General features: G+C 40.7%; 1 protein-coding gene across 35 annotated transcripts in view; it reads right to left on the bottom strand.

Annotated features, from left to right (window-relative positions):
• RBFOX1 (RNA binding fox-1 homolog 1) overlaps window positions 1–14,205 on the bottom strand; it is a 2,636,561-nt gene that overhangs the window by 468,492 nt on the left and 2,153,864 nt on the right. For 3 of the 35 annotated variants that reach the window (XM_039490587.1, XM_039490589.1, XM_039490593.1), the window contains 2 exons: window positions 13,439–13,578; window positions 12,485–12,581 (listed from right to left, as the gene is read on the bottom strand). The exons of 30 other annotated variants lie outside the window; for them this stretch is intronic. The gene's annotated coding sequence lies outside the window, so the exon portion shown is untranslated. The remainder of the gene's footprint in view (window positions 1–12,484; window positions 12,582–13,438; window positions 13,579–14,205) is intronic. 2 more of the 35 variants (XM_039490592.1, XM_039490588.1) reach the window with 2 other exon arrangements.

Below are 14,205 nucleotides of genomic sequence, written 5' to 3'. Positions count from 1 at the left end.
AATACAAAGTAATTTAAAAAAAAAACGGAGTCTAAAAGGTTAATTTTTGGAACCAAGATAGAAGGGAAACAATGAACAGAACTCACCTGTAAGGCTCTCCAAAACAGAGAAGCAAATAGCACCCCATTCCTCCCTCCCCAATAAAAAAGAGGGAAGGAAGTTCTGGAATAATTTTGATGAGGACGAAGAAAATCATGTGAAATTATCTAAACATTTTCTTTCAATATTTAGAATTTTGGACGAGTTTGAATTTGGAGTGATGATTAATTTATTCCTTCTATTTGTATATTCAAAATAACTAAAAGTGACCTGTTGGTTATATTTTCTTTATCACGGTTTCAACTCTTTACAAAACACCAGCAAAACATACAGAAACACATGTAAAATGTACAGAAAGAGTAAATTGGTTAGCACATCTGCCCTTATCAATTTTCTTAGTTCCCAACTCCCGTGAAGGCTGCATTATGGTACAGTAGAACAATCAAATTCCTTATGCCTTAATAAATGAGTACGTTGCATTAAGCCCTGAGACATTTAGCCTAAATTCAGTCCAATGTCTTTCCTATATGTGACTATCTCCAGTCAGCACTCGGGTTGTAGGCAGTATGCCATGCGACTCCATTAATTGTGAGATCATTCTGATCATTTGTGAGATCATTCTGAAGAGTAAGACAATTAAGAAATAAGAAATGTATGGGAAGAAAATAAGTTTGGATGGGAAAATCCTTCCTTCAATACTGTTAAAGAGCAACATATAAACAAATTTTCTACTTTCTATTAATTTAAAGGATTTATTTGTGACCTTGCTATTATTTTCCAGTTTGACAAAAGTTTAGCTGATTAAAGCATCAATGCTGTGATTACATGTTTTAAAGTAAAGTCCATCAATATAAAAAGGTATTAAAATGTGAAAATGACAGTAAATTTAATTCAGATATATAGCATCCTAATAGCAATCGACAGCTTTGTGTGGTTGGGAAGGGGGAGGATCATCACTTGTTGGTTTTACTCAGTTAAAATAAATAAGCAGTGGTTGTCTTGGGTAGACAAGGTAACTATGGCCAATACAGTAAACTGTCCAGTGGCTTAATAAGTAGAAAAATCACCTATAGAGCCATGATTGACTTCTCGGTTAAGTCCATCAGAAGGGAAGCTTATAATTAATCAGCTTTCTTTAACAGTAGCACTTCACTCAAAAGAAGGTACAGAGAAGTGCAAGGATATTGAATACTTTGGCAAGCTGCAAAACCAAAAGGCAAAAAACCCTGAGTGCTGGGAGCAGAAAATGCTCAGCATCACACAGAGATGTTCAGCATTCTGCAGGATTGGACCCTTACCAACAGCATCACCAAGTGTAACTAACACTGTATTGGGGCTCAGCAAATAATCAATAATAACAGAATCAGACTAATCCCTTAGAACTTTTGTGTTTGTTTGGATACCAATAGAAGATTTTTATACCTGGAAAGATAACAGAGCATTGTCAAAACATTCATTCCACTAAAAAAAGAGATGGCTTTGCAACATCTCCTGAAAGGGTAGCACTTCCAAAGCTAGAATGCAATTCTTCTAATGCCCCAGCTCTCTAGCAGGGTGACCCACTAAAGTGAACTCGTCACAACTGCAGATAGAAGAGCTCATTTTGCTGTCTCTTCAGCTCTTCCTACCTGTTCTATTTTTAGGCATGATCCTTCAGCATGCCTAACACTTTCAACCCAAACTAAATTCAAAGAAAGTAGCGGGAACTTACCACCTTGAGGATCAGGCATTTTTGTCAGGTGATATTCTGAAATTAGCAAGAATCCTGAACCTCCTGGCCTTCAGGGAAATAGGTTATTTGCTGGTTACATAACCTTGCCTTCACACAGGGAAGATGTGCCAAGACAGCATAATGTTCATACATGCACTCGCATAACTGACACCCAAAATAACAAGTCCAGTTGCTTCCGTTTATTGGAGAGTGTGTGGTGGTGACCTAACAGCCACCGAAGCACCTGAGAATTCAGCACAGCTGCTTGGACTTGCTCTGTAGGGGCTGTTTTTATTTATTTAGTCATGTGAGGAACTTTTAAAACAAGAATGTAATTTTTTTTCTCCCAAGAGTGATTTATCTTCGGATCCACCAACCTTGAAAATATCCCTTAACGTTGAAAATAATAAGTGCCTAAATGGCAGATGTCCTGCATTGTGCAGATGCTGCGGTCACCACTAAAGATTAAATATGTATGAGCTGGTGACAGATACCTGCTCTACAAAGTACAACAGGCTTGTAATTACCAATTTAAGTGGAGCAAAACTGGTGTGAGTTTTTATTGATTCTGTCTCTTAAGGGAATAGTTTCTAACAGAGGATACTTCTGTTAAGAAATAGAAAAATATTGCATTACATAACTCCACAAACGAATGCAACCCCTTCTTACATTAAACAAGAGGTGCAACTGTAACGCCGCCAGATCCCGGTCTTTGGCATGCGGGATCGAACCTGGGGCCTCTGGAGCTTAGTGCATGAGCCTCTACTGCATGAACTAAAAGCCAACTGCCTGTTAGCTATGGCTATAGAGCAGACTCATTAATCTCCCTCTCTAAGTGGTCTGGGTCCCACTGGAAGGGACAGAACACCACACCCAGACGGTGTGTGGGTTACACAACTCTTCTACTTAGGGGTCACTGGGAGATGCCCACTCTATACAAATATATAGATGAGAATAAATGGTACATTCAATAAAAATCCTCAAGCCCAGAGTAAGGGGTTATGCACTGTTGAGCTGCCCTCAAGAGCAATCTCCCTCCTAGTTCCACAGCTGTCCCCAGGGAGAGTGTCAACTGTGCCAGGTCAGTAAACCCAGGAGTAAACTGTGCACTGTGTTCATTCCTTGATGTGCTGATGCAGCTTAGCTGGAGTGTCAAGTGGGTTGGGAGCTGGGAGAGGATGGAGCCAATGCTGCTCCCAGTTGGGAGTGTGGGGAAAGGGAGACAATTGTACTAGGGCCTATAGATTAGGGCCCCCCAAAAAACATCTGTAGAGTCTAGCGACCCAGCAAACATGATGTATTGGGGCCTCAAATTTCTCTTGAAAGGCCTGCTCCCAGTCTCCACCCTCTCTGGGTCACCAGCATGAGACAGGAATATAGCTGCTCTGCAGAACCTGCTTACTCCTCCAATGCTGCTTCAAAATATACTAAGGTACTACATAAGTGCTTTTATACCCATTTTTCTGAAGGGCACTGTGAAGTTAGTGATTAGACCAAAATTATATACTTCACTACATGTAGTCAAAGATATTAAACCAAAAATTCATGAGGAAAGTTTAAACATAAAACTCTTATAAGAGACATCTCAATCTGCATCTTTGCCTGGACATTTTATTGCTTTCAGACTGAAGAATGATGACCTAACTATCCTGTGTGCCTGCAGATCTGCTGCAATGGCACTTCAAGTGGTAATGAGTAGTTTTAAATAAAAACATTACTCACTTTTTAAGTGCATTAATATCAGTAAGTATCAACAATGTACAGCAATACATATTCCCTCTCAGCTCTCATTGAATTTAGAGTCATGCAAGATCCAATTTGTTCCCTAAGGATGAAGGCTACAGGAAGCGGATGTGGAAGAGACAGAAAGGGGAAAGGAAGCAGACTGGCATGAGAAGCAGTTAATGACAAAGATGCCTTTTAATGTAATTAACATTATCTTGAGAAAATAATTAAATGACTGCTAAAGAATGTGAAAATCCCTGTTCCAAAGCAAATCACTATGAAAATAAGTTGAATCAGATTGAACGATAATATTATCAAGTTTTCAGAGTTCTGCATCACAGGAAAGTGATGTTACAGTAACAAGGGAATTTGCAGGTCTTTTTTCTATCAAGGAACATAGGGTTCATCATAAAAAATAGAGCACAAGTTTGCTCTTTCTTACACTGATTTTACTTTCAGTGATTTCATTGGCATTAATCCTGATTTACACAGCTACAAATAAGACAAGAATCAGGCTATAATATTCATCCATTCAATATTTACAGTATATTACAGTTATTACACTAATTTGTCAAGTTTCCCACTACCCCATCTTCCTCCACTTTCATACTCCTGATTTCAGTGGCAATAAAGCTTGCAACAGAAATCTATTCACAGTGCAGAAAATATTAAATTTTACAGTAAAGGAAAAAATCTAGATATGATTGTTTTATTTTTTTAAAATAAATGGTATATATTAACAATGGCAAAACTTTTTAACACACACATTCATAAAGGGAAGAATAGTTCTTCAACTGAAACTGTTGGCTTAACTATAACTTTTCATAACGTTGCAGCCAGGACTGTGCTGCTTTTTCACTTTGATTTTGCATTAATTTTCATTTGATTAACATAATTATACAGTTTTTTACTCTTATTTTTATTAATCAATATAACTTTTTGTGTGATAAAATTCAATATTCACTTCAACACTAACAAGTTATCAAAAAAACCTTCCATGTTATTTAATTAAAAGTGAACATTATGATGCTCCTGAAAGCCATCGTTGTTCCGTTTTTACAGGGAGATGTCTGCAAAGCCATCAAAGGCCTGGTCTACACTAAGAATGGGGGTCGAACTAGGGTACGCAAATTCAGCTACGTGAATAGCGTGACTGGCGAACTACCCTAACGAAGTACGAACTACCCAGGCGCGGAACCCCCCTCCCTCTCCGCCTCCAACTCGACTCTACTGCTCTAAGCTGCGGTGGAGACGAGGGACGGAGTTCGCGCTCGAGTTCAACTATCCTGGTCTAGAGATCAGATCGCGATAGTTCTCTCCGAATCGAACTCACCAGTCGACGACCCGCGCGGTAAGTGTAGACTAGCCCAAAGAAAGTGTTTATTGTTACTTTGTGCTAAGAAGCAGGCAATAATGTCAATGGTCTGTACAATATGAAAAATTTAAATGCAAATCTCAAATAATTTTTTTCTTACCTGACATTTTTCAACTTTCTATAACTGTGGATCCAATTTACAAAAGGAGTGCTAAACCACACACACACATATATATTATATATATAAGCCATTGACAATCACAAGTTAAAAAAAATAGCACATCATAAGTTATCTTGAAGATGCAATAATTTCACATAAATGACTATAATTTATTTTATTTTATAATGTAAAGTACTGATAACAGTCACTTAAAATAACCAATATATCATACATGCAATGCATATATACACACACATTATAGATAGACAGAGGTATAGATAGATAGTTATAAAAGCAAATATTATGTGTGTGTTATATTTGAAAACATTCATTCATTAGATATTCCACTCATACTTAAATAAATGTAGCCGTGCCTTCATGCAAATAGTGGGATAAAAAACAATGTTTACATTTCTATTCATTTTATAAGTTTGAATTTGTTTGTTCACCTGACCTCTGAAATAAATGTCTTTAAAATGATTAACAATACTCTATCATACTATGATCAGAAAATTATTCAGGATAACCTTAATTGAACAATGTCTATCAACAAGCAAATATTGTGGTGAATCACATTTCACTTAATAATACCTGTAAATGTGATTCCAGGAAAGCTGCAGTTTCTCGCACACAACTAGCAATGCAAAGAGACATTTTCAAAATCGGGGGCAAATGCTATGGATGACTTTCCCCTGCTTTCACCAGGCACTGCCATTAGAGTGCTTTAGCTTCCATTAAGTTGTCACTTCCCTGTGCTGCCAACTTTTCAAGGGGGACAATTCGTTCTGACAGAACCATGGGCTGTCACATACACTCACAGTTCAGTAGAAACGAACAGGAAAACCCTCAAAGCTGACGGATTTATTAGTGATCGGAGCTGGCACATATACTACCTACACATCCAAAGCTAAGGTGAACAGGTTAGACCTTATTAATTACCTATTAACTCCAAGATATTTATTTACATTGCAGAAGCTTAATTTTTATGGCATGCAAATGTACAGTAAAAGGAGAGATTTTATTTTTGAACTTGTGTATGTTTATCCTTCAATGACTAGAGTAATTTTGCAATGGAGAAATATATATGTACTTACTTTTCAAGTACCTTTCATAACATTATTTTGTAGAGAATGAGCTACAGTCTCTAAGAAGCAGGTTGTATGGCCTTATTCTAAGCTTAAATTGCATATGTGCTAGGTACCAGTACTCCTTTGAACTTCGCACCTTTCATCAGAGGATCGTCAAATAATTTATACACTTCAATGAATTAAGCCTCACAACACCTCTGTGAATTTACTATTATTCTCTCCATTCTACAGATGCGGAAAGTGAAACACAAAGAGGCCAAGTGAGTATCTAAGGTCATACTACAAGACAGTGGCAGTCGGGTACAGGATCATGATCAATTTGAGCCAATATGAGACAGTGACACATTTTTTCCTACTTCCCTATACTGACTCCTTTTCACTCGCTCCCTCTGCTCTTTAAAGTTCTACAGCTGTGCTGCCCCCACCTGCAGCAGCAGCAGCACAGTGCTCCTGTAAGAGGGGCTGGGTTTCCTTGTGCTGCATCTAGTGGTTAGGTCACTGGGTACTAGGTCTGCCCAGTCTACAGTGTCCCTAGACAGCCATCACTGCAAAGCTGGGGCAGTCCATCTTTTGGTAAGCAGCAACTTAGTCCTTCAGATGGGTCACCAATTGAGTTCACCCCCTGCCAGGGTAACAGGGGCCAACAAAATATATATATTGTCCAACATCCCCACAAGTAGACTTGCCAACTTTTTAATCTCACAAAACCCAACAACCTAGTCCTGTCCCTTCCCCGAGGCCATATCCCTGCCCTACCCCTTCCCCAAGGCCCTGGCTCCTGCTCACTACATTCCCCTTCCTTGACGGCTCACTCTCCCCCACCCTCACTCACTTTCACTGGGCTGGGGCAGAGGGTTGGGGTTTGGGAGGGGGTGAGGGTGAGGGCTCCATCTGGGGGTACAGGCTGGGGATGAGAGATTCAGGGTGCGGGAGGAGGCTGCGGGTTGAGGCAAGGGGTTGGGGCATGGGGGGTGAGAGCTCCATCTGGGGTGGGGCCAGGAACGAGGAGTTTGGGATGCAGGAGGGGGATCTAGGCTGGGGGTTGGGGCAGATGGGGTTCAGGGTGTGGGAGGGGGCTACAGGCTGGGTCAGGGGGTTGGGGTGAAGGGAGGGTGAGGGCTCCCTCTAGAGGTGCAGGCTCTGGGGTGGGGCTGGGAATGAGGTGTTTGGGGTGCAGGAGGGGTCTCTGGGTTGGGTGGGGGGCTCAGGGCTGGGGAAGGGGGTTGGGGCGTGGGCTTACCTCTGGCAGCTCCCGGTCAGTGGCGCAGCGGGGAGGGGTGTGTGCGCTAAGGCAGGCTTCCTCCCAGTCCTGGCACCGCACGGACTGTACTGCTCCCCAGAAGTGGCCAGCAGCAGGTCCTGCTCCTAGGCAGAGGAGTGGCAGACTTCCGGGGCACAGCGCGGAGCCAGGACAGGTAGGGACTAGCCTGCCTTAGCTCTGCAGCACCACCAACCGGACTTTAAAGACCTGGTTGGCAGTGCTGGCTGGAGCCACCGGGTGTTCTGGTCGAAAACTAGACACCAGGTCATCCTACCCACAAGAGAAAGTGTCTTCAGTCCATCACTGGGCCCCTATGGGTGGCATGCCTTTGACTTAGGGTTTACATCTCCATCCTCTCCTTCTCTCTCCAAGGCTGGCGAGTGGGAAGGGGTTTATGACCGTGCCATGGAAAGGGTAGTTGGTAGGGGAGAGGAGCTCCTGGCCCCTCCCTCTCCACCAGACTCTGCGCCAAGGCCCTAAATGAGGCAGTGCTAGCAAACATCCTGGCATCCTTGGGGGCTGCCTCACTGGCCCACTTCCTACCTCTTGCTTCCCTGGTCCAAAGTGTGGCCAAATGTTTCATCAATGATACTCTAGAAGCAGAACGAAGGGTTCCCAGTCTTTGGGGCTGAGGTAGCTGATGCTAATAGAACTTTTGCTGCTGGCAGGCCTCCTGCTGCACCCTTATTCAGGCACTCCTGAGATAGGTCTCTTCCTCTACTGTCTTCCCCTGCTTCTGAGCTATCTGGATCCCTTTTAAGCTTCTTTTCCATTGGAGACTGTCAGATGATTCTCTATTGTATATACAGTAGGGTTTTGTTCTTTGCCATTTTGTCCTCAGGTGACAGGACTTGCAACGCTTCTTTTGGGAGAGTATTTTACAACCTAATATACCAGCCAGACAGTTATTTATGATTGTCAGTATAAATTATTCTTTATCCAGTTTTTATCAGTTTTATACCTTTGTGGTATCCTAATTAATTTCTCTATCTCCTGGGTATTTAATTTTTTCCAATATTTGTAGTCTTAGTGCACATTTAAGTGCTTTGCAGGATAAAGATGGACTGAAGAACATCAAAGTTAAGCACGTGCTTAAGATTTTGCTGACCTTGGTCCTTTCTGTTATGTACAATGTTATGTGATATACTTTAACATGACTGACCCTAATATTTCCCAATTTGGACAAATGTAAAATTATGAGAATTGTTGAGAGTTAAAACCAAACAAGTTCAAAAGGGGTTTGTTTGCTTTAAATTATCTGGTACCAGTGAACATGCAGAAAATGTGGGTTTTTTATGAGCCTGATCCAAAGCTGATGGAAATCCATCCCATTGATTTCCATGGGGCTTAGGTTTGGCCTTATTGCTTCAATGTGTAATTAAAACTTACTTTTTCAACACACAGTGTATATATATATATATATATCTCAACATCTTAAAACGGTCATAAATTTTACCAAACTGATTTTTAAAGCCAATGCTTTTTAAAGAAAATATATATTTAAAATTAATTTGACAGATTAAACGCACTACAGGTCTGAGGTCAAGTAGGGAGCTTTCATGAAAACAAAGAACATACAATTTGTTCCATCTGTTTTCTTCGTGGTAATTTTAAATAGTCAGGCTCCTGAGGAGGGCTCAAACATCACAAGGCCAAACTGTGCCTTGACTTGCCTGACATCAGCTGGGCTGTAAATTTGCTTTTTTTTTTTTTTGATATCGCCAAACAAGTATTCATTATGGGTGAACACTGACAACAGGAGTATTTTGCTGAAAAGCTGAAGTTTGACACAAGCAAACCTGTCAGCTATGAAAAATCCACTGGGGTATTCTTTGGGAAGCAACTACCAGTAAACTGATTTCTTCTTTGCACTAAATGTCTACTACATTTGTTTGTAACTGCATGTTACATTCTTTAACATACCTAACAGCTACTTTGAAAGGAAAATATATTTATGAATGAGCACTATTCAGCTCTTGACAGTCTTTCCCCCCACCACCAAAGTTTTAACTAAGCTCATCAATTACTCTTAACAGTCTAAATAGTTGGCAATGTTTACCCAACATCCTTTCTGAGTTATTCAGCTCCATCTCGCAGCTCATTAAAAGCATCTCTATTTATTTGCTGTGTGTTACAGTCCTTAACTTTGGCACAACATGCAAAAAGGAAGCCAATTTTACTTTTCCCTGTGGTGTTAATTGGTAGAGCATGCTGCCTGCCTCTTCATTAATTATGTCAATGTGTATGAAACTTCCATTTTCATGGTAGTGAATTAACAAAGCTTCAGAATGAGGCTGACAAAAAGCCAGCACACTACTGTTTATAAGAAGTGGATAATGAAGGGTACCGGTGGTCAGAACATAGTGTTTATTTCAAAGCTTCCTCCCTCTCTCCCCCTGCCATTCGGATACTATCTCCAGTTTTAAGCAAGCATTTTCTGAAGTAAACAAGATCAGTTATGCTGTTGAAAAATAAATAAATCCTCATATAATGCTCAGATAATGGATCTGGAAACACTAACTTCACAGGACAAATAAAGGACCTCTGGGTCCAGCTGAAATGGGGCTGCTCCTCAGGCCATTTTCACACAATATACTCAGCTCATCACCACAAGTGAAAAGAAATCACTCATTGCTGATAGCTCACTCAACACTGCCTTTTTGTCTTCAAACTACCTTGGCCACAAAAATAAAAAAACTAACAAACCCCAAAACACATTTCCTGCCTACATGAAATTCTACTGCAAATCTTTGGCCTAATTCTTCTCTATTACTAATTATAAAGGTTGGTAAAAGAGTGACACCTAGCTTTTTTTGTCACTCTTGCATATGTAGTAATTACCAACTTGTTTGCTGTAGGTTTGCGTGAAGTCAGAACAATGTGTAAAGCAAAATTGTGAGGCTTTTCTTCCTTTTTCATTGTGAACATTAGAAACTTTTTAAAAATATGCACACTTCTAAGCATCTTGTTCAAAGATTCAAAATGATGGATTCAGGGTATGCAGTTGCACAAGCCCTCCATATGGAACAGTATATACTATCACTAAGGAAGGTTTAAGCAATGTTTACAAAGACCTTTATGACATTTTGAGTTGAAGAAATTTTTCTAAAATTCACTTTTGGAATCAGAAAACAGATGAGTTCACAATTTTAAAATAATACATGGCAGATTTAAGACAAACTTGCCTTTCTAGACTACAAGGAGGCTGTGGAAAAATTGGAAAGAGTCCAGCGGAGGGCAACAAAAATGATTAGAGGTCTGGAGCACATGACTTATGAGGAGAGGCTGAGGGAACTGGGATTGTTTAGTCTGCAGAAGAGAAGAATGAAGGGGGATTTGATAGCTGCTTTCAACTACCTGAAAGGGGGATCTAGACTGTTCTCAGTGGTGCTTGATGACAGAACAAGGAGTAATGGTCTCAAGTTACAGTGGGGGTGGTTTAGGTTGGATATTAGGAAAAACTTTTTCACTCAGAGAGTGGTGAAGCACTGGAATGGGTTACCTAGGGAGGTGGTGGAATCTCCTTCCTTAGAGGTTTTGAAGGTCAAGCTTGACAAAGCCCTGGCTGGGATGATTTAGTTGGGAATTTGTCCTGCTTTGAGCAGGGGGTTGCATTAGATGACCTCCTGAGGTCCCTTCCAACCCTGATATTCTATGATTCTATGGATGAAACGACTTCACTAATAGTATTAAAATCTAAACATAAGCCTCCTTACTTCTGTATATCATGCATATAAATACACAAACACAGCATGTATGGAACAGTGTTCTTCTGAGGGGGTCAGAATGTCCCTTAGAAAATCTGTCTATTGATTGTTCAAGTGTGGGCACTGAATTCAAACACAGCATGCAGGACTATAACTAGAGTAGAGAGGACCAGAGAGAGGGCGGCAATTTAAAAATACCCAAATCATGGATTTCAGAGTAGCAGCCGTGTTAGTCTGTATCCGCAAAAAAAAACAGGAGTACTTGTGGCACCTTAAAGACTAACAAATCATGGAGTATCTGGGGATCTTCCTCCAGGAAATTCTGAAATGCCATGTACAATTTTGCTACATTTTAAAACATTTCCACAAACAAACAAAAACACCACCACCACCTAACTGGCATTTATTTGGAATTCTAGACTAGAATAATTTGTCAGCTGCAATTTGTGCTACAAACACCAAAATCTAAAGTCACAGAACCAGAGATTTTGATGCATATCACCCCTCAGACACATGCAGACTTCACTAAAATTATTCATATAACCAATATCTATATTTTAAAAAACCCCAGAAAACCAAGACAAATTATTGCCTACCTATGATTATTGACCTTTCCTGCCCATCTATAGCCAAGACCCTTTTCTCTTTACTGTTGTGATTAGTAGGAATGGTCTTGGGACTTCAGAGGTCTGCCTGAAAAGAATGACTTTATGGCCCTGAACAGAGTCAGCATTACAAAAAAGTGTCGCATACAATAAGCCTACAAAAAAACATAATAGCATGCAACAAGTTAGCATACACACACACACACACACACACACAATTGGAAGGAGAGGGAGAACAAGGGTAAGTTGACAGGTTTTAGGTTAACTAGTGTATAACTTGATGGTTTGGAATCATTTGAAAGGTGAACATGTGTGTGTACATGCGTGTGCATTTTTTTAAAAAAGAAAACAACAACAACAAACTCTTGCAATGAGGTTGACAAAAATTCATCACACAAGCCGTTACAAGAAGTGGATAATGAAGGCTACCACACACAATCACCTCTCTCAAACCTCCTTATATCTAAACAAAAATGCTAACCCAACCCAAACAACTGAGGGGGCTTTGGAGTCTTTTGCAGAAACTGCACTTTAAGTAGCACTACAGTCAATCATTGATAACAGACTAGAAACAGGAACAAGAGGCGATAAGATTAGTTATAAACAAAATAGAACTGAATGTGAAAGAAAAGGGCTACAAATAACATGGGCAGGAAACCTAGAAACAAAAGGATTGCCATCTAACGTGATTACACTTTGGCCTGTTCTTGTAGCATGGAAGGGATCTACTTATGTTTTAATTTTGTCCCTTCAATGTGCCAAAGCCCTGTAAATGGGTAGTGTAGATGACTTGAAGAGATAGGAAAGGAAACAAACCAAGACACAGACAATGGCATTAAGCTTTCTATGAAATAACAAAAAAACACCACTTACATGTCCCGTACTTTTCATCTTCCTTCTCTGCACTTTCTTTCCTTCCATTGCACATTTTCCCTCTGCCTCTTACAAGTTCTTCCCACATCCAACTTTTCTATAACATTTAATAATCATTCCGTCTTCACTTCTCTCTTCTTCCTTTTCATTCTTCTTCTATGCAAATGTTGCTTTCTCTTCATGCTCCCCTATACCCATCCCACTTTTCTTGTTTCTCTCACATCTTCATCTTTCCGATTCTCTTCCTCCTTTTACATTTCATCCCTTCAATCTGTCTGTCCTCACTCTACCACCACTCAGTCATCATCACCGTGTCTTCTTCTCACTCAACTCCCTACTATTTGCCCCTCTTCATTATCCACACCCCATCCTTTCATGCTCTTTCAAATCCAAACTGCATCATCCCACTCTTTCATTTCAACCCCCTTCCCCAGCATGGGCTATTGTTAAATTTTTTTTTCCAGTGGGGGTTCTCTACACATGCCTGGATCCTGCCTAATTTCTTTTTACTCCCTCCCTCCCACTTACACCTCACTTTCCATCTCTACTTAGCATTTTGATCCCCCTCTCTCCCTCCCATAGTGCTCTCATCCCAGCAGTCTTTTCACTTGCACCACCGGCCCTCTCTCACCCCTTGTTTATCCCTAGATACCTATTCACTTCCCCAGTTTGTCCCACACTGGAACCGGTTCTGGTTCATGTCCGCCACTGCTCCCAGGCATGGTTCTCCTTTCACTCCAAGAAACTCACAAGCCTCTCCCAGTCCTTCTTGTCTGGCATCAATGCCCCACCTTCCCCTCCGGCTATGAGTTCCCAGTTACCAACCCGAGTCACCTCTTTTTACTCTCTAATCCCAGCTCCTTCCTGTGTCTCCCACTCCACTCACTGCTCCCATTCCCAGCCCCCGGACCCCACTCTTGCCCCCAGCACCTCCATGCATACATCCATCCCCACCTCAGAAGGAAATGGACTGGGCCCCTCCAATGTAGGGCTCCTGGTGACGTTCTTCTCCCTTCCCTGAAGGCACTCCAGGCCTCCCTGCTCTGCCCGCAGACCTTGAGAACAGAGAGGCATGATGCAGCAGGGGTCTTCTGCTGGATGGAAGGAGGGGGGAAAGCGTCACAATGCTACCTATTGTTCAGACACAAGAACTGCACTGGGAATTCATGTTCAACTAATTATCCATCATAACGTCCAAGTCCTTTCCCAGGATACAGTTCCCCCAGGCTGTAAGCATGGCATATGTTCTTTGTCCCTACACATATGATGCAATCTCATTTAAAAAAAAAATCAGGCTAGTTTGGTAAGATCTATTTTTCCATAAATCCATGTTGATAGGTTAATTATATTACTCTGCTTTAAATCCCATAATCAGTAATTCCATTATTTTGCCCAGGATCAATGTCAGGCTGACAGGCCTATAATTAGGTTTGGCAGAATTCAATTTTTTACATATATAATTTCGGTGGATAATATTGATGTTTATTTTTAAGCTTTTTTTTCTATTTTCTATTCAATTTCAATTTTTGCAGTTGTGGGAAGTTATGGGGGCGGGTTGGCCAATAATTATGTAATGACAGATGTTGAGAGTCAAAAAATAAAAGCATTAACCTTTAACATACACACTGCAAATCACACTTCAAAATATACAAAGTAAATATCTTTAAATCAAAGTCTAATAACTTCTTGTGCAGCATTTTTCTTACTTTGCCTATCTGTAA

This window comes from Mauremys reevesii, linkage group 10 (assembly GCF_016161935.1).
Source record: "Mauremys reevesii isolate NIE-2019 linkage group 10, ASM1616193v1, whole genome shotgun sequence".
NCBI lineage: Eukaryota > Metazoa > Chordata > Testudines > Geoemydidae > Mauremys > Mauremys reevesii.
This window is presented reverse-complemented; position numbering and strand designations above follow the sequence as displayed.